The sequence below is a fragment of the Condylostylus longicornis genome, unplaced genomic scaffold, assembly GCF_029603195.1.
Source record: "Condylostylus longicornis isolate FDR11 unplaced genomic scaffold, ASM2960319v2 ptg000044l, whole genome shotgun sequence".
Lineage (NCBI taxonomy): Eukaryota > Metazoa > Arthropoda > Insecta > Diptera > Dolichopodidae > Condylostylus > Condylostylus longicornis.
In genome coordinates, this window is record NW_026578013.1 from 13,118,384 (window position 1) to 13,142,596 (window position 24,213).

General features: G+C 25.1%; 1 protein-coding gene across 2 annotated transcripts in view; it reads right to left on the bottom strand.

Annotated features, from left to right (window-relative positions):
- The window catches only part of LOC129610219 (transcription factor mef2A-like), a 91,054-nt gene extending 69,023 nt beyond the window's left edge, over positions 1–22,031 (bottom strand). Inside the window, exons 1-2 of one of the 2 annotated variants that reach the window (XM_055522693.1) lie at positions 20,685–21,126; positions 20,540–20,556 (exon numbers count right to left, since the gene is read on the bottom strand). The gene's annotated coding sequence lies outside the window, so the exon portion shown is untranslated. Of the gene's footprint in view, positions 1–20,539; positions 20,557–20,684; positions 21,127–21,853 lie in introns of those variants that run through there. The other variant, XM_055522695.1, reaches the window with a different exon arrangement.
- Between the last annotated feature and the right edge of the window lie 2,182 nt (positions 22,032–24,213).

Consider the following 24,213-nt stretch of genomic DNA (forward strand, 5'->3'; position numbering starts at 1 on the left):
TCTTTCCATTTTCATTTTTTCCATTACATTTTTCTTTATTACAAATTCTTTTCTTTTTGTTTTAGCCCTGTATGAAAAGTAAAATTGAGACTAAATAATAACGGGGCTCTTTAATTACGCCTATAACTTTAGCTAGTTAGTTAGGTATGTTTGTACACATGTGTGTGCTCGGTGATATTTTTGTTATGTCTGAAAACTTCTTAGAATATTAAACGAGCTTTATACTTAAACATTATTTTTGGCCTATTGAGGAGTAAAAAAGACATTAAGAAAAGTGCAAAGAAATAGGAAACGTTCAAATTTTTCTTCTTTTCTTCTATGTCTTCTATTTTAGATTTTTTATGTGTTTTCAAGTCCGCTCTGTTATTCATTTGGATATTTTCATTCTTTTTCCTGTTTTTACTTATACATGTTGAAGTACAAACAATATAGAAAGTGTTACCAATGTTTAATACTATTTAATTTTGACCTACACATTACTATTCAAGTATAAGGTTACTAATTGAAAAATTAATAGATATAGTTATCCTTAGCACGTATAATGTTATACAATAAGCAAATAAAAAGATTTGGTGAATTTTGCAGCTTTTGTAGCGATTTTATTTAAGATAAAATATGAAAGTTTTTCGTAGAAGCTATAAAATTTCTATGTTAACTATTTCCTAACATTACAAGTTATTTATTAAGATTGTTAAAAAGTTCACTACAGCTCCAACAACTTTTGCTTAGAAACTACACGCAAAGAATCATGAATGTAAATTGATTAATTTATTCAAATTATGTCTAGCACAAAAATGAAAAACTTTTGCGCTAATATTAGAAAGTATTGGAGAAATTTGACATTGCTTATTTCTTTTAGAAAAACTTGGTAAATAAAATATTAATCTTGTGGAAATTATCGAACTAAAAGTTGGAATTAAAAATTTCTCGAACTCTTTTAAGTTTTAAGTTTACTTTACATTTTGCCTATAGAAATCCAAGTTGTTTTTTAGCACTTTTCCAAAAATTTTTTGAAAAAAAATCCGTACGTCTGTCCGTATGTCTGTTTACAAAACTTCTACACCATTGGAGACAGAAACACGAAATTTAATACGTAGATAGATCTTTACTAGAAACTTACTTTCGTAGAACAAAATTTTTACCTATCTCCTCCCCTCTAAAAGTTATACCTACTCAAAATCCCAAAAATGCCATTTTTCAACTGTTTAGTGCAGTGAATAAGCATTTTTGAAATTTTGCAAACGCAGAAAGGCAGTGGCTTGCTTCCCCTAGCGCGGTATACTATAGTTAAACTTTGGAAAAACAAAATGGCCGTTCAAATTTACTGTTATCTAAAGTCCACCCTGTAGAAGCCTGAAATTTTAGACACTAATAAATGCTTCATTGAGTTGGAAGAAAATTTTTTTCCATCTCCATCCCCTCTCAAGTTATCGCCTCTTGAAATTTGTACAATTTGAATTTTTGACACCTGATATTTTCGAAACCGCAAGCTTTTTCAAATTTCTATATACGCAAAACGGTAACGGTAAGTTCCGTGACATTAGAAACTGTAGTTATTTTTCTTAACTCACACAATTAACCCTTAAAATCGAACATTATGTTAACCCATTTCTACGAAATTAATATAAAGAGGGGTAAAATTAAATCGTAGAAATAGTTTCGTTCATGAATGAAAATAATTTTAATAGTGTGGTGGATATGCATAGATTGTTTTTAAAAGCAGTATTTTCACTTGTTGAAGGGAAAAGTGCTACAATACAAACCATTGGTTTGACCCAACTTTATTTATTGGAAATCTCAACAATTATTGTAAGTCTTAACCAAAGTTTTGTATAACAGAAAAGTAATGACAAATCAGTATATTGTATACCTTACGCCCATGTCGACGTTAGCGAGCTAACCAAGTCACATATCTTGATTAAGATGTGTAGGACTTAGGACCAGTAGTGTTACAAGCAGAGCGCTATACATGAAATCTGATAAATTTTTGGCAAGGCGAAATATATGCTCGCGCCTTGGAAATATTTCATATGAAAATTTTTTCGATTCGATTTTATATTTACTGCAAAGCATTCATTATAAGGATTAAGATCAACCATTCCATCTTAATTCAGTAAAGTCACATTGGACTCTATTCCAATTCTAATAAATTTGTATTAAGTCAAGTTTAAGGACACCGAGAAATTGTGGCTAATTATATAAATAGTTCAACTAATCTCGGTAATTCTTAAAAATTTGGTAACTTGTTTTCGTAAAATACGATGAAAACGACAACAATGTTCTAATTTTTTAGAGTTGGTAATGCTTATACCACAACAAAATATAAAACATAGAATTTTGTGCTACAACAATTCAAAATTTTATAATTTTGGAAATAAAATACATAAAATTGTGTGTATAATATAGAATGCCTATATGTACATAATGTGCTAAGGTCTATATATTTGGTATATATTACATTAAAAACCATCATCCATCGTTTGTTATATTATATCTTAAGACACAATTTACTGCCTGTCTGTACACATTAAAGTCTATTATACTAAAAATAAGACGTACTATACTAAAGCAAACTTATTTATGTGTCGCTCCTCTTTTTTTTCCTATATTAATCTTGTACAAATAGTAAGTAAAAGAAACTGCAAACTTTTCATTATTAAATGTATATAATATATATACATATTATATAGGTATATAATATCCTTAAATGCTAAGTATGTGTATATGTATATTCATTACATACACACCATTGGCGAAGTTCTATATCTTTTTGCTTTTGTTTAAGTCAAACAGAAATATGAAAATAGAAAATGTTTATAAGAAAAATATGGGATTGTCGTTATTTATTTTCGTCTCTCCAATTTTTTGTTCGTTTTCATCCTCCTTTATAGACATACATACATAGTTGTACATGGTATGAAAATGAAAATAGATCAAGAAAGTTTTAGAAAAACTGGCGCATTTTTCTTACGAATATTTATTTTTAATCAAAAAATATTTTTCTTTATGTAAAATACAATGTATGTATGTGAGTATATTTAAAAATAGAAAAATATAATGACAAACTCATTGTAATAACAATTTCAATGTAACAATAATGGTCACATGTATGTAAATAAGTTTTGCTAAGTTTTTCGATGCTAACAATCAAAACAAGAGGTCAAAGAAATATTTTCTTTTCATACTCTCTTAATATTTTTATAATCTGAGATACTTTTCCGCCCCGTTGTCTCATTTTTGTCTTGAAGAAAATACTTTTACAGCACTGGCACAAGTAATTGTAATAATCGACATAATCATTATCTTTAAAGCGTTCAATAATTTCCTAAATTTTCTAATATTTCATTCAATTGATCTTTTTTGTAAATTCTTTTTTGTTAATAATAAAAATTTAATGAATCAGGATGATAATAATCATTTCTAATATTACATAAGTAGGCACGTGTATGTATTATTGTATGTGTATGGATTTGTGTACTCTTACAAAAATAGGAATTGTTTTATGAGTAAAATATTGATTTTATGATTACCTTGTATACGATTATCTAATTCGAAACTTCTATATAATAAATGAAAATAAAAATAAATAAAAGTAGTAAATATTGTGCTTATGTATATACTTGTAAATATGTATACTTAGTTACTATTTAAGGAATCTAAAGCTTGTAATATAACTTGTTGCCATAGCATGTTTATTGTTGACAATAATATTGTGTAAAAAGTATGAAATTGCTTGGCTTCAGATGAACAAATTTTTAAGTAGAAATTCTATATTTATGGGAAATAGAACTATAAATAGAGCATTTACTATAAATAAATTTGTATTCTATTCTATTACAAATATAAAATTAAATTTCTCTTAAAATCATCTTGCATCTTTAAATAAATCATATGGGATAAAGTTTAAAAGTATTTTAAAAATTTTAATTGATGCCTTAAAATTTTCTGAAAATTTTTTAGTCAATAATAATCGAATATTACTTGTAATACAATTTGAGAACAGAAAATTCAATACTTCCAGTTGTACTAAAGCAAAAGTACCAAGAAATCGCAGTCTTTTATTTTAGTTCAATTTCTTTATTTAATAGATAAACTACATATAAATAAAGTTGGGTCAAACCAATGGTTTGTACTGTATCACTTTTCCCTTCAACAAGTGAAAATTCTGCTTTTAAATACAGTCTATGTATGCCTATCACACTATTAAAATTGTTTTCATTCATATACAAGAGCATTTCTACGATTGCATATATTTAGGATGAATGATTTCTGCAGTCTTTGAAATAAAGCAAAAATAATATAAAGTGGGGTTAACATAATGCTCGATTTTAAAGGGTTAATTGTGTGAGTTAAGAAAAATAATTATATTTTCTAATGTCATGAAATTTATCGTTAGCTTTTTGCGTTTATAGAAATTTGAAAAAGCTTGCGGTTTCGGAAATATAAGGTGTCAAAAATTCAAATTTTACGAATTTCAAGAGGCGATAACTTGAGAGGGGGTGGAGATGGAAAAAAAATTTCTTCTAACGAAATGAACTATTTGTTACTGTCTAAAAGCCCCTAAAATTTCAAGCTTCTACAGGCTGGAGTCTAGAAGAAAAACGACATCAAAAATTTGGAAAAAAAGGACTTTAGATGGCAGTAAATTTGAACGGCCATTTTGTTTTTCTAAAGTTTAACTACTTTCTAACTACAAATAGTTAAGAAAGGCCATTTTTAGGGTTTTTGGGGGGTATAACTTCTAGAGGGGGGAAATTGGTAAAAATTTCTAGTAAAGATCTATGTACGTATTAAATTTCAGCTTTCTATCTTCAAGGGTGTAGAAGTTTTGTAAACAAAAAAAGTGTCCACGGACGGACGGACGGACGGACGGACAGAGGAAAACTAATAAGCACTTATTTTTAAAAAATGTTTGGAAAAGTGCTAAAAATACAATTTGTATATGTATACTAAAAAACAAAAATTTTCAATTATAATTTAAAATACATATTTCAAATTTTTAAATTTTAATTTTACGTACTCCATAATTTTCAATCTTTAAATAATTAGGAATACTATTATACAATCTTAAACCTTTGTACAAGCACATGCTCTTTGATTTTTTATTTGTAAAAAAATTTTGTGTAAAATTAAGTATATTTCTCAAACTGCAGTGATGACTATCTCCGGAATACACCATTCTATTTCACAAGTAACTAGGATACATAGTTATTCTTCAATTTAAAGGCCATTACAAGAACATTAACTATTATGCGGAGATGTACTGACAATCATTACAGACAATCCAACATAAAGCTCAACGACTTATATCTGCTCATATTTATATAGGTCTATTTTGTAGGTTTTTTAGCCTTTCTTACATCAATCACGATTAAGCAAAAGCAAAATTAACTAACAGTAAACAAAATGCGACGTGATTATTGTGTTATACAATATCTTGATTGAACATGAAATTGAAATTTTTGGCCGAATTTTTGAGAAGAAATACAAGTTTTTTATAACTTTCTTATAAATATAACTATTGTGGCCCTAAAAGCTTAGCTTGTTATCCAAAATTACACCAAGGTATTTAATTTCCTTGTTATTTCTATTTTTATTAATTATGAATTTAGCATTAATTCTATATTCGCTGTTGCACACCAAGCATTATTATTAATTTTAAACCATTATTATTGAAACTACTGAAGTCTACATTTATTTCACCTAAACATTCCGAGACACAAACATGACAAATTTTGAAAATTCAACTGATTTTTCAATATCACATAAATTAAAAATAGAATCACACCCAAGATAGTACCTTGTGGTACACCCAACGCAACATTTATAATTGTCCTAATTATATTCAAACTATTCGCAGGTAAACAAACTTGAGGGAGTACTTGATATGTGCAATAAGTATAGATGAAATAAAGCTCATATTTTTTCAGATGATATTAAGGCATCAACCCTATGTTTATTCTTTACGAAAATCAACCCTATGTTTATTGTATTTTTTTACGAAACTATTGATGACTTCCATAATGTTAAATCTGCCTTAACTTAGGCGTTTCCTTTTGTGTAAGAGATTGTTAAAAAATTGCTAAAAATTTAGCATTTTTTTGCATAACAATGTAGAACCGTAGTATGAAGGTCAATTGTGCTATACTTAACTAATAGAATATCTTTTAGCAATGAAGAAAAGGAATTTGTATTCTGTCGTAAAACTTACAATTATTTTAATTGACACAAAACTCTTAATCTTTCAATTAACTTTCAAATTCATATAAAAAAAAATTATATAGAAAATTATTAGAAAATTTATAATGTGCTCATATTAAGTTGTTAACTTAAATGAACATTATTATTATTATTATTTTTACTCTTAAAATTTTCTCATCATAATAAACATATTTATTTTCGCATTAAAGTTTAATAATTTAATTTAAATATGATTTATAATTTTATTATCCTTTCATCCATATAACTACGATGAAAATCATATTCTTGTTATATATAAGTATGTATATTATAAAGCAAGCATGAGTGCCCATTTAAAAGAAATCACATTAAAAAATCACTTTTCATAATTTTAATTGGATCCTAGATAATCTTAACATAAACATATAAATATAATATGGCATATACCTACATATATACGTACTATGCATGTTATATCGTTGTACGTGTATATTCTTGTATAATATATTTTAGATTATGATATGAGAGCTATATTTTCTCTTCGTTAAGTATATTATTATAATCGATCCTTTACTCTTTCTATACTACACTATTATCCTTGAAGATTTAAAATGAAATTTTTATTTGTACATGATACGAGATATTGTTTTTTTTTTCCTTGTATATTGTATACACATTTCATAGAAGAAAAAAGATAAAGATAGAAAATGAGGAAAAAAAATAAATATCCTTAAATACTAGTCGATGATCGGGTCTATTCAAAATATATTTGTATAAAGCTGGTAGATACCTGTATTATACATAATATTTATCTACCATTATTTTTTTAAACTAAATTGAATTGTAGTCTATAGAATGTAATAATTTTGAATTTCAATTTGTAATACTACAGAAAATTTAATTGTCGAATACAAATTAGATTAATGTGCGCGGAATTTATGAATATTTCACATTTTATTTGGCCGTACATTGTACAACTCATCCAGTCGGCGGCAATATGTTTTATTCGTATGTTTTGTTGCGAATTATAACATTGATGAAATACCTCTTACATTCACCAAAAATTTGTCACAAGGTACCGATTAAAGCCTGTTAAACAATTTTGTAAGAGGGAAGTACATAGATTTAATAATAATAATTAAATATTTTTTTAAACTCTACATCATTTGATAATTCTTAAACTCTACATCATTTGACAAGTTTAGCTGCAATTCCATTCACTAAAACTAATATTAAAAATTTGTATTTAACATACTTTTATCAAAAGAAATATTTTTTAATTAGGTAATTAAAGCAGCCGCAACGCGTCTAGTAGATGTCTCCAACAGTTCTGGCAATAACACAAAAATTATAACTCATGATAAATCACTTTGATATTGACAATAAGTTTAAATTATGTAATAAGCTGTCTATTGAGATTAAGATGGTAGAATTCGCGAATTCTCGATATCCCAAAGTTAACCAGATCAGTTGCACTAATAATATAATTTTTCTTTTTTCAACTAGGGTTTGATGCCAATAATATAAATACTTAAGTATATGTAAAGAAGAAAAAAAACTGAAGATATCCATATTCATCGAAATATTATAAAATATCTAAGTATCCACCTTTCATTTTAGAAAATCTGTTCTCAAGGTTAAATCAAAAAGATTTTTCTTGTTCTTCTTATATTTTTATAATATTAAATGTCTAAAATATTTTCTTTTGAGGCGGTTTTTCTTATTTTTATACATTTATTTTATGTTACCATTTTCTTAGATAAATATACTTTTATATTTGAAAATAAAATATAAAATAAATTTACCTGTTTATGTGTGTATACATCCATGAATAATGAAATATGTACACATAGTTATATTATGCGTTTGTATAGAGAATTGAGCTCATATGAAATATATACAGAGTTCAGGTTCTATATTCGATCAAAATTTTGAAGCACATGATATCGATAGGGATCAAAAATATAGAAGGTAAAATGAAACCTACATAACATGCATGTACATGTGTACATATATATACATATTTATATTCTTATTTTTGAAATATTATAAATGAAAAATTGGAGGCTTTTATTAAAAAATAAAAAATTTAAAAGAGATCATAGAAAATCAGAAGTTTCTTCTTTATACGTTTTTTTATGTAAAGAGCCGCGAATACACCAATGCATGTGTGTGCGATTCTATGTAAGAAGTTTTAATTTTTATAAAAACAATTTTAAAAACCCACGTTTTTTGTGAAATTGAAATCAAAGCAAAAGCTAATAGCATATAAGAGGTTGAAAAGAGTACAAATATATTTTTATAAGTTCTTAAATGTCCACTTTGAAGTTCATGTAACAAACACTCTTATCTGATATTAGTTTTCGATAAAATTCTAAAAATTTTACTTATTGTTAGTTGTAAACTGAAGTGAATCAAAAATAGGTGATTGAACGACAAAAATTTTTCGAAAAACTCTTTTGATTTTTAATCTGAGCAGGTGATTCATATTTTAATCTGAATAACTAAGTTGACGTCATTTTTATAATCGCTTTTCCGACAGAAGATTGAACATAGGTTTCTGCGCGTTTAACAATAAGTACTCAATTTTTTTTTAATGTTCCTCATAAAATAACGTATTCTGTACGGTTCAATAGTTCTTAAAAAAACGTAAACCCAAAAAATAAACGCAAAAGTTAATAAAAAGACGATTCATAAAAATAAAACTTTTACCATTTTTACAAAATCAAACAACTTTTAAAAAAATGGCACGATCACAATTAAAAATTGACCACTGATAACAAAAACATAGGTAAAAATTATGAAGGTTGTTAATTTTTAGCACTTTTCCAAAAACATTTTTAAAAAAAGTGCTTTTTAGTTTCCTTCTGTCTGTGCGTCCGTCCTTCCGTAGATTCTTTTACGATACTCTTACACACTTGAAGACAGAAAGCTGAAATTTTATACATCTTTAGCAAAAACTTATCTCCGTAGAAGAAAATTTTTACTTATCTCCCCACTCTAAAAGTTTATAGCGCCTCAAATTCCTAAAAATTCCACTTCTTGACTATTTGATGTAACGACACCACAAACATTTTTTAAATTCTACAAACGCCAAAAAACTATAGTGACTAGTTTTTTCATCTTGGCATACCTTAGTTAATCTTAGAAAAACAAAATGTCTGCTAAAATTTTTTTTCAAAATTAGAAATCGTTTTGCTTCCAGACTGTAAAAAATTATAGCAGGTTTTAGATTTTAATAAATATTTTATTTCGTTAGAAGAAAATTTTTTTCTACGTCCACCCCGTCACAGGTTATTGGTTCTAGAAATTTGTAAAATTTGAATTTTTGCGGCCTTATGTTTCCGAAATTGCACGCTTTTCCTAATTTTAATAAACAGTACCATCACAATGCTAACGGTAAATGCAATGCCATCAATATAATTATTTTTCTTAACTCACGCAATTAACCCTTAAATTCGAGAATTACGTTAACGCCTATGCAATCTTTCTCCTAAATATATGCAATCTTTGAAATATTTTGATATACGAATAAAAGTAATTTTAATAATGTAGTAGATTGTTGTTAAAAAAGTATTTTCACTTGTTGACGCTAAAATTGCTACTTTACAAAGCACTGGTTTGACCCAACTTTATTTCTAAAGTTAAAATTTTCTTTTGCTGCATCATTGCAAAGATTCTGGATGCTAAATAAATATTTCATAAATATTCAACACAATATTCAACTTTTCGATATTAGAAAAACTTTCTTTAGCTTTTCTTTCCGGAGTTATCACCTTGTAAAATTAACCAAAATTCAATTTAGGGAAAATAATTTCCTTGAAATTATAAGCTTTCTCAAATTTCCATAAATAATATAATTGAATGAACTAATTAGCATAATTCAATAAATTTGTAACAGCTTCTCATTTTTTCCTTCTAATTCTAAAAGTATGCAATTATTATTTAAAATATCGTATAATATTATTGAGAAACAATTTTAATAAGTTGCTAAACAGGATATCGTTCTTGTACAAAAAAAAAGGGAACCATTTTTAACTCGCAAATATATTACTACACAAATAATATTGGTTGTGATCCGAATTCATTTAGTGCAAATACAATCCTCAATTTGTAATTCCAACTGGTTAAAACCTCAACTGAATATTTTTATATAGTGTTTATGACTATAAGCGCTGGCAAAATTTTATAAGTTGGATCAAAATTAAATTGTGGTATCACAAATATTATGTATGTTCTAAGAGTAATAAGGTAGCTGGTGGATAAGATCGTTAGTTTATAATCAATCATATACTCGTAATAATTTACTCGTATATATTATAGCATTTTCCAAAAGTGTCAACGTTTCAGCCGAAATCATTCATAATTTAGTTTACGAAAATAATTTTATTAACAAAACCTTAATTCTTACAATGTTTAACAATTTTCTTTAAGAATAAAAAATTTAATTAAGAATCCAAAATATAAGAAATTAAAATTTAAAATCTTTATCAGCAATAATCATTTTAAATAAAATTTGTCTCCTTGAAACATTAATAGGGTTTTAAAAAATACTTTCAAAGAATTTGTAAGTTTTTTTTTTTTTTACTTTTGGTTTTCATAAATAATTTAAAAACCTAATTCTACTTAAGTATAGCAATACAAACTATACCATAAAATTTTCTGATACCCATATGGATGAAAATGTAAAATCAATCTTCATCAGAATTATTAAATTTTAAGTTTACTTTTCTTCCCTTGTGTTCGTTCCCATTCTCAACCAAATTTCATTTTAAAATAATTCTTATATTTTCCATACTTATATATGTATACAGCAATTTAAATATGTATATAAGTAGAAATTTTATATTAAATACTCGTAAAAATCAAAAATATACTAAAGTAGGTATAGGGAAAAAGGAACTTTATTACTTCCTTTTTTTATTACTTTTCAAATAGTTAGTAGCATTTCCTAAGTTTTTTTTGTTAAGACCTTAAATTTATATATATATATACATATAATTTGACAAAAACAAAAGCAAATAAACAAAAAAATAACAAAAATTTTAAAGGACATGTTTTGTTTGTAAAACCATTATATTTATAAAGAACATTTCCTGTGGTTAACGAAGCGTTCAACAAACTTCTTAGTTAAAAAAACATAAGCAAAAAAATACAAGAAATGAAAACTTATTTAAAAAAAAAAGAATATAATATTTTAAGGGATCATTTTCCATTTCCCATATAGTGATGTCCTTGATCCCCATCTCTGATAGATTTCAATTCTAGGTATATCAACATAATTTTCTTTTTTGTTTCAAAAAGACTAAAAAACAAAGAAAGGAAAAAATGTCTTTTTTAATAATTTTTTTTATTTTTTTGTTTTCTTCTGTTTTTTGGTGCTTTGTTTAAATAAAACAAAGGCAAAGCAAAATCAAAGTGTACTTTGAAAACAAACAAAAAAAAATTTTGTTACAAAGGGAGTGTTCTATTAGTTGTAGAAGAGCAAGAGAAAAAGGTAACAAATCTATTTTATAAGCAAATATTAGAAAATTTTAGAGGCAACTTTATAGTGCGAGTAAGCAAATGAAAATAACAAAAAATTTTTTCTATTTTTATTTTTAAACAAAATTATTTCTATTTAAAGTTAAATTAAAGGAAAATTTGGGAAGAATAGAACTCGGATTTCGCAGTACAGTGACGAAAGTACAATACTTTCGAATTTTGAAGAAATTTGTAATTCCTTATGTGATGCTTGTGTGATCAATTAACTAGATATACCATTTTTAAATCAAATTTCATTGTCAATTTTAGTAATGCTAGAACTAATATAAAATTTTGTAGATTTTAAAATATTCAAAGTGGTTCTTTATCTCTAAATCTAAAGGATGAAATTCTGAATAGCATTCACGAATTTATAGTTAAGAAAATTTTATTTAATGTCCAACGCTTTAAATTTATGTAACCAAAAGTGGTTTACGAAAATACTTCTACTCCTACTCCTAGTTGTTCTACTATCTTTTGTTGTTTAAAATAATTTACTACACCTGTAGGTGTATATAATTCCATTGCTATAAAAATTTTCTAATTCAACTTTAAAAATTTTTGATTTTAATAGCAGCTTGAATTTCCCACATAATTTTTAATTAATAACTAACTATAACACATAGTTTAGTTAATGTAACCGCGTCGAAAATTTCGGAATTTGGTAATTTTTTGGAATGACAACTCGAAGAATGACAGCCAAAAGATTTCCGAACATTTCACTTTAAATACCAGTTGCAGCGTCAATTAATGTACTACGACATTACATAAACGGTTAAAATATGTTATTGGATTAAGTACGTAAGAATTCCGCACACATTGAAATTTTAATTACTTTTTTAAAATGGTGTAACTGAATTTTTTAAGGTAAAAAAATTAGATTCTACAGGAGCATCCACAGAAAAAATTTAAAGTTTTAATATGTATGTCTGACGCACGCGATTTAGTAGAAGGCCACATCAATCACAGATATATTAGCATTATACTTGTTGTATCTTGTTTGGATGCGTCAGATATATAAGACTGACACGGCTTGTCGAGAAGAAAGTGTTAGTACAGGGCCATGTCAGTCATATAATATGTATAACTTAAAGAATAGTGTTAATCTAATAATCTAATAAAGCTACCATGGCCCATGCGAGAATTTTTCTGATATTATAGTAGCGATTAACGTATTAAAGTGTTTTAGAGTGCTCTCTATATAAGATCGTTTTGCTCCCTATTTCTTTCTTTCCTGCTATATCCAATAGGAGGCCTTGAATTCAAATACTCTACTAATTCATTCAGTCCCCCAATTTCATTAAAATAGTAAATCCATGTGTTTTTTTTTTCATCTTTTATTCAAAAATTTTGATCTTTTCAAATAAAGTTGATGATTCTTTTGAACCGAGATGCGGTATAAAGATAATTTTATTTCTAATTTAATTTTCAAAAACCATTCAAGTGATTTTAACTAACAAAAAAACAGAAATGATATTTTACAAATATGATTGAATTCAAAAAAAAAATTAAACTTTCCAAAAAAATAATAAAGCAATAATTTTTTTTGTTAGTTCCCTTCAATTTTTACGTTAACATCTTACATGTTAGATTCGATATGCGTTTATACAGAAAAGACTAAAGAAAAAAAAAAATTTTTTACCCCTTGTAAAGAAAAATAATGCGATTTATATAAGAAGATTTTATTTAGATGAAAGTGAAATTATCCTGATATGATTTTCATTTTTTCTTCTCATTTTTGAGTTCATTCCTTTTAAAAATTATGAAGAGGGAGAAGATTCATACATGCTTATGTTTTACATCCCGATGGATTCCCTTCAAAACCTAAAATGACTGTGTAAAAAGTCTGCGATTTCAAAGTTTTTTTATTATATAAAGAGTTTCAAGGATTTTACAAATTCATTTCCTTACTAATGAATGAATTTTTTAAAACTCAGTCCTGTTTCTTTTTTATGAACACGTCATTTGACTGATTACAAATGTTATTTTTTTATCTTTTATTGTACCTATTTCATATTTTTATATTTTTTCAAATAAAGACTTTCATTTCAATTTGTTAATTGAAATATTAAAAAAATTTGCAAAACAGAAGCATTTTAATCATATAAATTACTTATAAATTTTACGTTTTTTCAGGTGAACTTTCGATTGAAATTGCCTGTCGAATTTACATACGTACTCAGATTTGTGCTCATGATTGTGTGCTTTAGAAATATTATATTTTTACTGCAAATAGCATTTTTCACATCTTATTTTTCGTTACACTAATATTTTATGAAATAATTTATACAAAAGTTTAACATTGCAAAACTGATTTACAAATTTCTATTTATTTTAAAGATTATTACAATAGATAGAATTTTTCTTATATTCCTTATTATTATATTCCCGTATTTTCCCTATTCTCAATCCCAAGATATTATTTTCAACAGAAGATATAGTCTGCGGATTGAAATGCAATTCATTTTGTATTCATTGTGATACCCAGCAGATTAACATTAATGTACAGTACAGCAACAAGCACGGAGTACTATTAAGTATTACCAAGCATATAGTTTTTTTCTGCAATACGATGGCCTGAAAATAATGAATGAATGTATAAATTCCTCAAGAGCAGTACTTACTTCACTGTTGTATCCCACAATCATTTAAATATATCATTCATAGTTCAGTTTCTAATACAATCTTTTAAGAAAATTATTGAAAATATTTTCTTGTCGTTCACTTTTACGAGATTACAACATACGAAAAGTTTTATTTACTCACCTGAAAAGCCATGCTTTTAAGTTTTAACATTAAATTGTTATAGAAACCGTTATATGGGGTTTTCTTAATTATAGTCGAGGTTTTTCATTAATAAAATTGTACTAGTTGGCTTTAAGTAAACTAATTTGCTCAGCTAAGCAAATATCAAGTACTTTTGCGCCATTATACCAAAATTATTTTAAAACTATTATTTTTTTTTTAATTATTTACCAAACTTTTCTAAAAAACAAATTTATTTTTGTAGGAAGAGTAAAAGTGTCACAGCACCAAATGATTTTGTATGCGTACATGCGTATGTATATATTTATATACTTAAAATATTGTTGTCTACAAAAATCTTGAATATTTGACGAAAACTTTCACTCTTAGTATCGGCTTTATACTATAAGAAGTACTTTGAAACCATCTAGTTTAGAACACACTCACATTTATTGACATTGTACATTTGTTTTCTAGACCATACACATATGTACATACTCTTATAGATAGTACAATTTATAATGTCTGCAAGATGAGAGTTTGCAAATTCAAAATAAAAGTTGCTTAAAATTGTTATGGTTTGCATTCATTTTCTAATCATTAAAAAGTTTTAATCTTTAATCAACATCAAATTCTTCACTTTCTATTACTTTTTCTTTTCTGATTAATATTAAAACACAAACATCCTTATTTTTTGTAAAGTTTTCCATTTTAGTTCATTATTTGAACATTTTCATTTCATTTTTGATTTTCATAAAAACTATTTAGTTGGAACAACACTTTGTTCGCATATTTCGTAGAATGTTTACTAAATTTAAAAACAAAACAAAGTACTTCGCATTTCACGATTACCACAAACGCCCACCTTCAGCCCACCCGCTCTTCAGCACTCTTAAGCATATCGTCAACAATTTTCTTGTATCTTTCTTATAGGAGTCATTGTCAACATTTCGAAAATTATTCATTTCGCCTCTTTCTCTTTATTTTTCCATCATTTGTGTGTGTATACAAGACAAAAAACCAAGTTCTATGTGGATAATATGCAAAACTAAAATAAGAAACCAAAAAAGCATCGTTCTAAGTGTTTTAATGAAAATTTGTTTTACAAAGACAAAAAAAAATTTCTAATTTTAGTTTTCATTTCCAAAATCGTTTTTGAGAAATGAAAAACGGAAAAAAAAACTTTCTTTTTTCTTTGTTTTCTTGAAAAAAAACAAAAAAATAAAAAGAAAAACAGAAAATTAATTTCTTTTGAAACCACATAAAAGCACACCAAATTCAAATCTTTAAAAAATTTAAAAGAATGTTTCTATTTTCGTTTTGTTTTTTCCCAAAATGCAAAGAATATCGACACACACACATAACGTACCTAACCTACATTCATGCACAAAACTTTTATATTTAGATTTTGGTTTCCGTTTTTTCTGAATAATGGACAAGTTGTACTGACCAAATATTGCTATAAACATGCAATTTTTTTCCTACCGGAAAATGAAACAAAATAAGGGTATACCAGTCGAAATACACTTGATTTTAAAGCTTCTTCAAGAAATTTTCTTATCAAATATATTTTAAAATATTGGTAAAATATTTATGAATATTGGTCGGAATAGAATTAAGAACTTATTCCGCGTAATACATTTTACTGCCTGATTTGAATAATTTTAAATTCAAGATTATTAAATTTTCATGTGAGTAGTAACTTTCTATGGATTTTACTATAAATTCTAATCCTAGTCCGCTAAATTTTAAAATTTTCACCAAGTCAACTACGTTTATTAAATGCTATAGCAGATGCTTTATAAAAAATTAAATTAAGGTGCGAATATCTTTATTTATTACAGTGAATTTCCACCGCTCTAAGCTACAAAAATTTATTATGGCTACTAAGTGGAGCTACTCAAGAAAATACACTTAAAGACTCATTCATGATAATGACTCTGAAAAGAAAACTAACCACAATAATCAATAATAAGGGGCCAAAACTGTGAAATAAGGAAAACATTTTTCATAAATTCATTCTGAATTTTATATACTCTTTAATCTTCAAGACAACCTCTTTTCAGAAATTGTCTTTATCCCTATGCAACCAGAATATCAGTAATGTCAACATAATCATGATAATTCAATGTAAATTTTATAATTAGTTTCAATTTATTTTTGGTCATTTCATACGATACAACTTGTTCTAATGTGTATAGTGAATGATATACCACAAGATACACGCATATACATATACCATATGTATGTGCACGTATAAATTCTTCATAAAAATCAAAGAAAATCCTTGAAAAATAAATTGAAAAATTTTTTTCCCCCAAATTACACAACCTTGAAAAGAGTAAAGATATACATACATCTAAACATATTTCTATATAACATCACTTAACACATCGCTTACATACATACATTATACATATGCATGTGGATGTTTGTAATATTTATGATTATGAATGCCAAGTATTATTGAAATATTAAATGAATTGTAAAACTTGCCAGTATAGTGTTTTCGTCGTATACCAAAAATAACTGAGGTGTGATTTAAAGTTTGTTTTAACACGAAAATTATTTATTAAAAGTATGTACCCAAAAATATAAATAAAATATGGAAAATTTTTCTTTAACAGTGAAAATTACAATATATTAACCGAAAAACTGGAAAATTGAAATTTAAATTTTTATAAAATTCCAAGGACGAAATTTTGATGTTAATAATAAATTTTAATTAATAAATAATAAAAAAAATGAATTAGAAATTAAGAAAAGGTAGGAGAACAGTACGGTTCATTGAGAAAATTTCTGAAATTTCTTTCAGCTTTTCCCCCTTTCTTTTTTATTTGTTATTCTATAAATAAATACGAAGAGTTTTCCTTCTTTTATCCTTATCTTTAATAAAAAATTAATAAATACTTTGAAAATAGCTTTGCTTTCATAATTTGTATATCCTAAATTTTGCAAATTGTACAAAATTTTCCTAATAAAAACTTTAATGAACAATTCATTGTGAATTTTTAGTTTAAAATTTGCCATTTCTTTAAATTTTAAGCAAACAATTTAGAATTCCAATCACTGGAAAATGTTAAATTTTTCAACATTAATTACGAACAATATTAGTTGGGATTTTCTTATTTGGTTCAATTCTCCAATACCATTTAAAATTTGAATTTAGCCGCAATAATCTGGATACATGAAATTGATTTGCAAAAATTCTATTTGAAACTTTATTGTAAATATTTTATACAAATATAAAATAAATTTCACAGAGGTCACGGATTCTTGGGTCACTTTATATTCAATTCACAGGCAATCAAATTTTTCTTAGAATATTTTTTATCAAAAGTTTTTTTTTTTTTGTAATTAAAAATTTATTGAATTTTGTAATTAAATTAGATGAAAAATTTTAAGGAATTTACGTTTCCAGCCTATATATGAATCAATAACATTCAATAAGTAATAATTGTGCTAGGCTAGTACTAGAACTAAGGTATTAATCCAGAGAGGGATGAATTTATAAAATCCTTTTGAAAATTTCCATATAGATTTAGAAATAATTTCAAGGTATTTGAATTTGAACACATATTTTTAAACAAAATAACTTTATGATGAGAATTTGTATATAGCTATGTCAAAATATCAACTTTTCAAATAAAATTAGTGCTGGAGGGTTTTAATAATTGAGTACACTCCTTCATAAGAAATGAAAGAGAATGGGAAATTTCTTTTCACAAGAAAAAAAAGTAAGGTAAAATACAAATTGAAGAATACAATACTCTCATTGCTGTCTGAGACTACTATGATACTATACTGAGATTGTCTGAGATTTAATTATGATACTCTATTATAAAGTGAAAAATTAGAGTTTTTAAATTAGAGTCCTTTTAGTCAGAATATTGTAATTATGATTAATTCAGATTAACTTTTTTAAAAAAAATTTTGAAAAATAGTGTTTATTAGTTTCACTCTGTATGGCCGTACGTCTGTAAGCTTTTCTAAATTTCTATAAACGCAAAATGCTAACGGTGAACGCAATTTCGTTAAAAAATATAATCAATTTTTTTAACTCATACAATTAACCCTTAAATTCGAGCGCTTTATGTTACGTTACCCCTCTTTCAACTATTTTTCGTTTTAGTTCAAAAATTGCATACATTTTTCATCCTAAATGAATGCGATCTTTAAATTATATTCGAATATGAATGAAAGTAATTTTAATAAGCTAGATTATTTTCAAAAGCAGTATTTTAACTTGTTGAAAGGAAAAGTATGCTGTTTACAAAAGTATACATTGCAAGCCATTGGTTTGACCCAAATATACTTTTATTATTTGTGTAAAGTCTTAATGTTTTAATGTTAATGTTAATGTTTCTTATCAATGAAATACCTTATTATAAATTTATTTTTCACAAAATTTCTTAATATTTAAACTATAGATTTATATAATTATGATCCCCATATATTTACAAAATTAATCAACCAAAATGTGATTAAATAAAATATATTATTTAAATAATTTTAAACACCGCAAAATATACTTGCATAAGTGATAATATTTTATTGATTCGCAACAACAAATTCAAATATATTGATGAACGTTTGAATTATTAAGAAATATTTTAATGGTAATTATGGTAATGAAAGGATATGATTTTCCAAATTAAATCGAATTGAAGATTTTGGAGGAATTAGAACATTTAAATTATATTACATTTATGTACGTTAATTATCCCACCACGAAAATTCTAAGTAAACACCCACTACAACATAAGTTTTAATGCGGAATTACGTTGAATATTAACATTTCAGTGAATTTGTGGTTCAATAAACAAGACCAAGGTATGTAAGTGTGAATAAGGGTAAAATACGCTATTTATGCAATCTAACCTTTTAATTAATCTCAGAAAATAAAATATTGATTGAATTAACGGCAAAAAAATTTGTGGTAGATTTGTGTTTTATTTTGCAATTCTCAATTTTCAAAAACACAATTTTATATTCGTCTCAAAGTTGTAATAAAAAGATAATTGTAAAAGTGAATTATTTAAAGCAAAAACTTTAAAATTTTCTCAGGGCCTAAAAGCTTGGACGACCAATGTTTTAAAAAATTACTACCGAACAAAAATTGTAGGAACCTTTTCAACTAACATTTGGTAAATTTTTTTAAAGCCCTTACCGCAACCGTACAAAAAATTATACTTATATCTGTGCCAAATTTCAAGTTTCTAGATTTCTGTGTTCTCAAATAAATTGTTCAGCAACAGATGTTTAACTAGTTTGACTTGAATTGGAATTCGATTCTCTGTCTGATGTACATAATAGACGAACATAAAAGTAGGCAACTGGACTTTAAGCCTTTTTATCTAGTTTATCAGATGAGTTTTATCACATGCATTAGCCTAATGCATAATTTATTTACTTCAAGAGTACTATAAAGGTGAAAAGGCTCAAAAAATTTTTTCACAAAATTATTGTATAGCATAAAACTCACCACAATATATAATCTACTAATTAAATAATACCAGATTCGCATCTTAGAAATACCAAACCATCTCTGCTCATTTACACACAATATACCTATATTGGAAGCCGCCGTACAGGAAAAAGGATAAGCCACTACCCATCATCGTATGAAACGTAGTGACAGTATAAAATTTAAGCAAATCACCTTTAATTTCCATAAAAGCTTATCATTTCAATTGATTACAAAAAATTCCTACATGATGTTCCTACATTTTGCCAATATTCTTCACTATAACTTACAAACTTTCCCATATCGATTTCAATAATTTTCTTATTGAATTTGAATTTTCTTATTGAAAAATTCTTTCGATAAATTTTTTAATATAAGCTATGCAAATAATTAAATCACAATATCTAAATAGAGCAAAATTGGTGTTACATAACATTAAAGGCTATTTTCTTATTATACATACTTAAATTCCTCAAAAATCTAATACAAACTTATAACCAACTCTCAATTCCCACATCTATTGTGAAATTTTTTTGATTATGTTCGAAATTGATGTCGAAATCATACATTCATAATATTTTCTTTTTAAATAATTATTTTAAAAATTTACAAAATTTTACTTACATTTTTCCATTTTCCTTCTGGAACAGCGACAGAAATTAAATGAAGAGTTAAAGAAATCCAAAAAAAAAACAAAAAGGATAATTTATGACTTTAAATAAGCTTTCATTTAAAATTCAAATATATTTCATAAAAATTTATTCTTAACCATAATTATCCTTTTCTCTTTTTTTCTTTTTCTTCTTCTTCTTTTCGGCTTATCTTTATTCAAACCCGATAAGGATATAAAATAAATTTTGCCATAAAATTACAAAAACAAAAATTCATTTTGTTCGGTTGTTTTTTTTTATTTTTTTTTTTTCAACTACAAAATCACTTTAATAAGGAAAAATGTGATTATAAGGAATGAATAAATAAATGGAGATTTTTTTCTATATTAAATTTTTTTTCTGAATTTTCTCTCAGTAATACTTTTTCTTTTTTGTTGTTTTGTCTTCCTTTTTTTCCTGTTTTTCTTATTTTTTTTTTAAAGATAGAAAATTCAATTTTCTTTTAAATCTACTTATTCAAAGCTTTATATTCAAAGTTTAAAATAAAAGAAAATAAGAAGGAAAAATTTTAATTTTATTTAAAAATTTTTTCTGTGTGTTTTGTTGCTGTTGTTGATTTTTTCTTGTTTTTGTAAACAAAAATAAAAGTTTCTGAATAAATAATTAAAGGAACATCGAAAAAAATGAAAATAATAAAGAAAAACAAAAAAACATGGAAGAGAGTAACAAAAGATTCTGGAAATGAAAAATTTCTTTTTACTTTTGTAAAAAATTTTTCATTTTTTTTTTGAATTTTTTAAATTACATTTTTGGAAGCAAAAGAAGAAAATTTTTGTATGAATATTTCTACTATATTTCAAATTTCATAAAACCTACAAAGTAGAGCAAAATATGAACTTTTGTAATTTTTGGACAAAAAAAGCATAATTGACCCTTTCTGTTTTCTACTACACTGGTTTTCTATTACATATTTTTTTCCTCAATTTTCCTCTCTCTCTCTCTCTCTATACAAAAACTTTATTTAATTAAAATTTTATTCCATAAATTAATTAATTTAATTTTTATATGAAATATAGCACTTTTACATTATATACCAAATTTATATTTTTTTTGGAAACAAACAAAAGCGGGAATTAATTAAAATCTAAAAAGTTTTAATTTAGAGTTTCTGTAGCTAGAACTTTCCATATATTAATTAAAATTTTTTAAAAATTTTTCAAAGTAAATATTTTTAGTACTCCAAGAAATGTGCAATATAATTTTAAAAAAAAAAATTTTTTCTCATTACATCTCAATTTTATTTATTTGTTATTATTATATTTCATACTTATTATTTTTTTTTTTAATTTTTAGAATTAAAATTAAATTTTAAATTAAATGTTTTCGCGTCCCGAACAAACATCGTTTTGATATTTAATAACAAGTGTTACCTTGATTTTATATCGTTTCTTATTTAATAAATTTTTTTTTGTAAAACAATTCGCTATAAAGTCCTTCTTTTTAGAACGGAATTATAATTCATACTGATAGGAAATTTTAACAATTTATTTTTTTATATGTATGAAAAATTATACATTAAAACGGTAAGCCGTTTTATTTTATTTTTTTTTAAAAATAAGAAAGAGAGTAAATTACCCAAACAAAGGAAAAAAAAATAAAGTTGTAGAGTGGTATAAAAAGTAATAGAAAATTTCCCTTAAAACTAGATATGGTGTTATATTTCCCTTACATTTTCTTATATTATAATTAATATAGAATATAAAAATAGAAATTAATAGAGAATAATGAATACTCAAATTTCATATACGTATATTAATTATAATAATATATCTTTATACATGCATGTATGATGCATGATTGTATACGGTACATAATTTTTTATCTATAATATTAGATTTATTTTAATTATATACTTATTTATATTCAATATCGTACTATTTTTTGCAGGTAAATCTATTATATCAACAACTTTTCCAATTGTACATACGTACATTCATACATATATCATGAATTTTCGTTGTTGTTACCTTCAATTTTGATAAAGGAAATTTTATTTTCTTTTTTTTTATTTAATTAATTTTTTAAACACCTGATAGAGTAAAAGAAAATTTCCCAGTTTTATTTTAAATATACAAAAAAAAACAAAAAAAAATTGTAACATTTTCATCCACAACCCTTTTATACAAAATCTTAATTTTCGAAAATAATTTCGAAAAAAAAAAATTACCCATTACATTTTACCATCTCAAATTCAAATTTCCGGCTATTTGCTATCGGAATTCGAAATGTTTTCTTGCATTGGGCATGCGTCAACAATAATCAACAATATTTTGAAAATTTAAATACTATAAAATAATCATATTTAAAATTTCCCTTTTTGAAATAATATTGTTGACAAATTGAGTTGAAAACTGGAGATTTTAAATAATATTATGAAAATTGAGAATTGAGATTGTAGGAAATAATTATAAATAATTTTTTTGTTTTTATTTTTTTTTACAAATAAAGGTGTTAAGGGAAATTTTTAAAATTTGAATTTATTATTTTGATAAATCAAATCTTGTTTATTCTTTAAATGTTTTATTAAATTTTTTTGTTATTGCTCTTAATGGCAATAATGTCTTTTTTTCCGATTTCAGTATAACTTATAACTTTAATAGTATTAAATTAGAGTATTAAATTAGAAATGCGGTTCATTAGTTTATTATTGTTAATCAATAAAATTGCATTTCAAAATTTCCTTTCATTCTTGGAGATAGAAATTAAAAATAAATCCATGTTATGTTGAGAATTCAGGCTAGAAAATAGCACAATAAAGCATATCACTTATATCATAAATAATTCGGAATAATTAATAGACACTGTTATAAGTCTGCACTACAAAAGGATAATAAGCAAATGCGATTTGAGTTTTATTGTTTTTGTGAAAAAAATATTATTTTTATTTATAATTCACATTTCACTTATAATACACTTTATCTTTTAATTGTTTTAATTTTTTGTTCCGCTTTTGTTTTTTTGGCGAAATTTTCCATTCTCAAAAATTTGCATTGCGATTCCTTTTTCAAGTAGATTTTTCAACAGAAAATTTATTCAAAAGTGACCCTAAATTAAATTTTTGAATATTATATTGTGTGGTATTATATGTAGACATTGAATATTTTCAATATAATTAAACGTATAACACAAATATATAACCGATATACAAAAATATAACAGATAATAACACAATATATTTGAATGTAAATAGAAAATTTAAAGTTAGTTGTATATGAAACTATTATCCTTTTTTTCTTTCGTTTTTTTTTTGTTTTCTTTCACTTCTCCTGTTATCTTATTTTATGGTTATCTTATTTTGTTTATCTTCATGTTGATGAATATAAAATGTATTTAAATAGTAACAAAGAATTCAATCGTGTTTTATATACATGGTGAACAGTTATTAAACACATATAGATAGGTAACATTACATTATATACGAAATATACGTACAAACAAGATAGAAATGCTAATACTTTTGAATATATTATAGACGTCACATTTATATATACATATACAGTGACGATGTGTCGAAAAATAGTGTTTCTATATATTTTCATTATTATTATTATTTTTATTATATATATGTAGGTACATATATAAAATTTATAAGGTTTATTCCGATTTGAAGAAGGTAAATGGAAATGA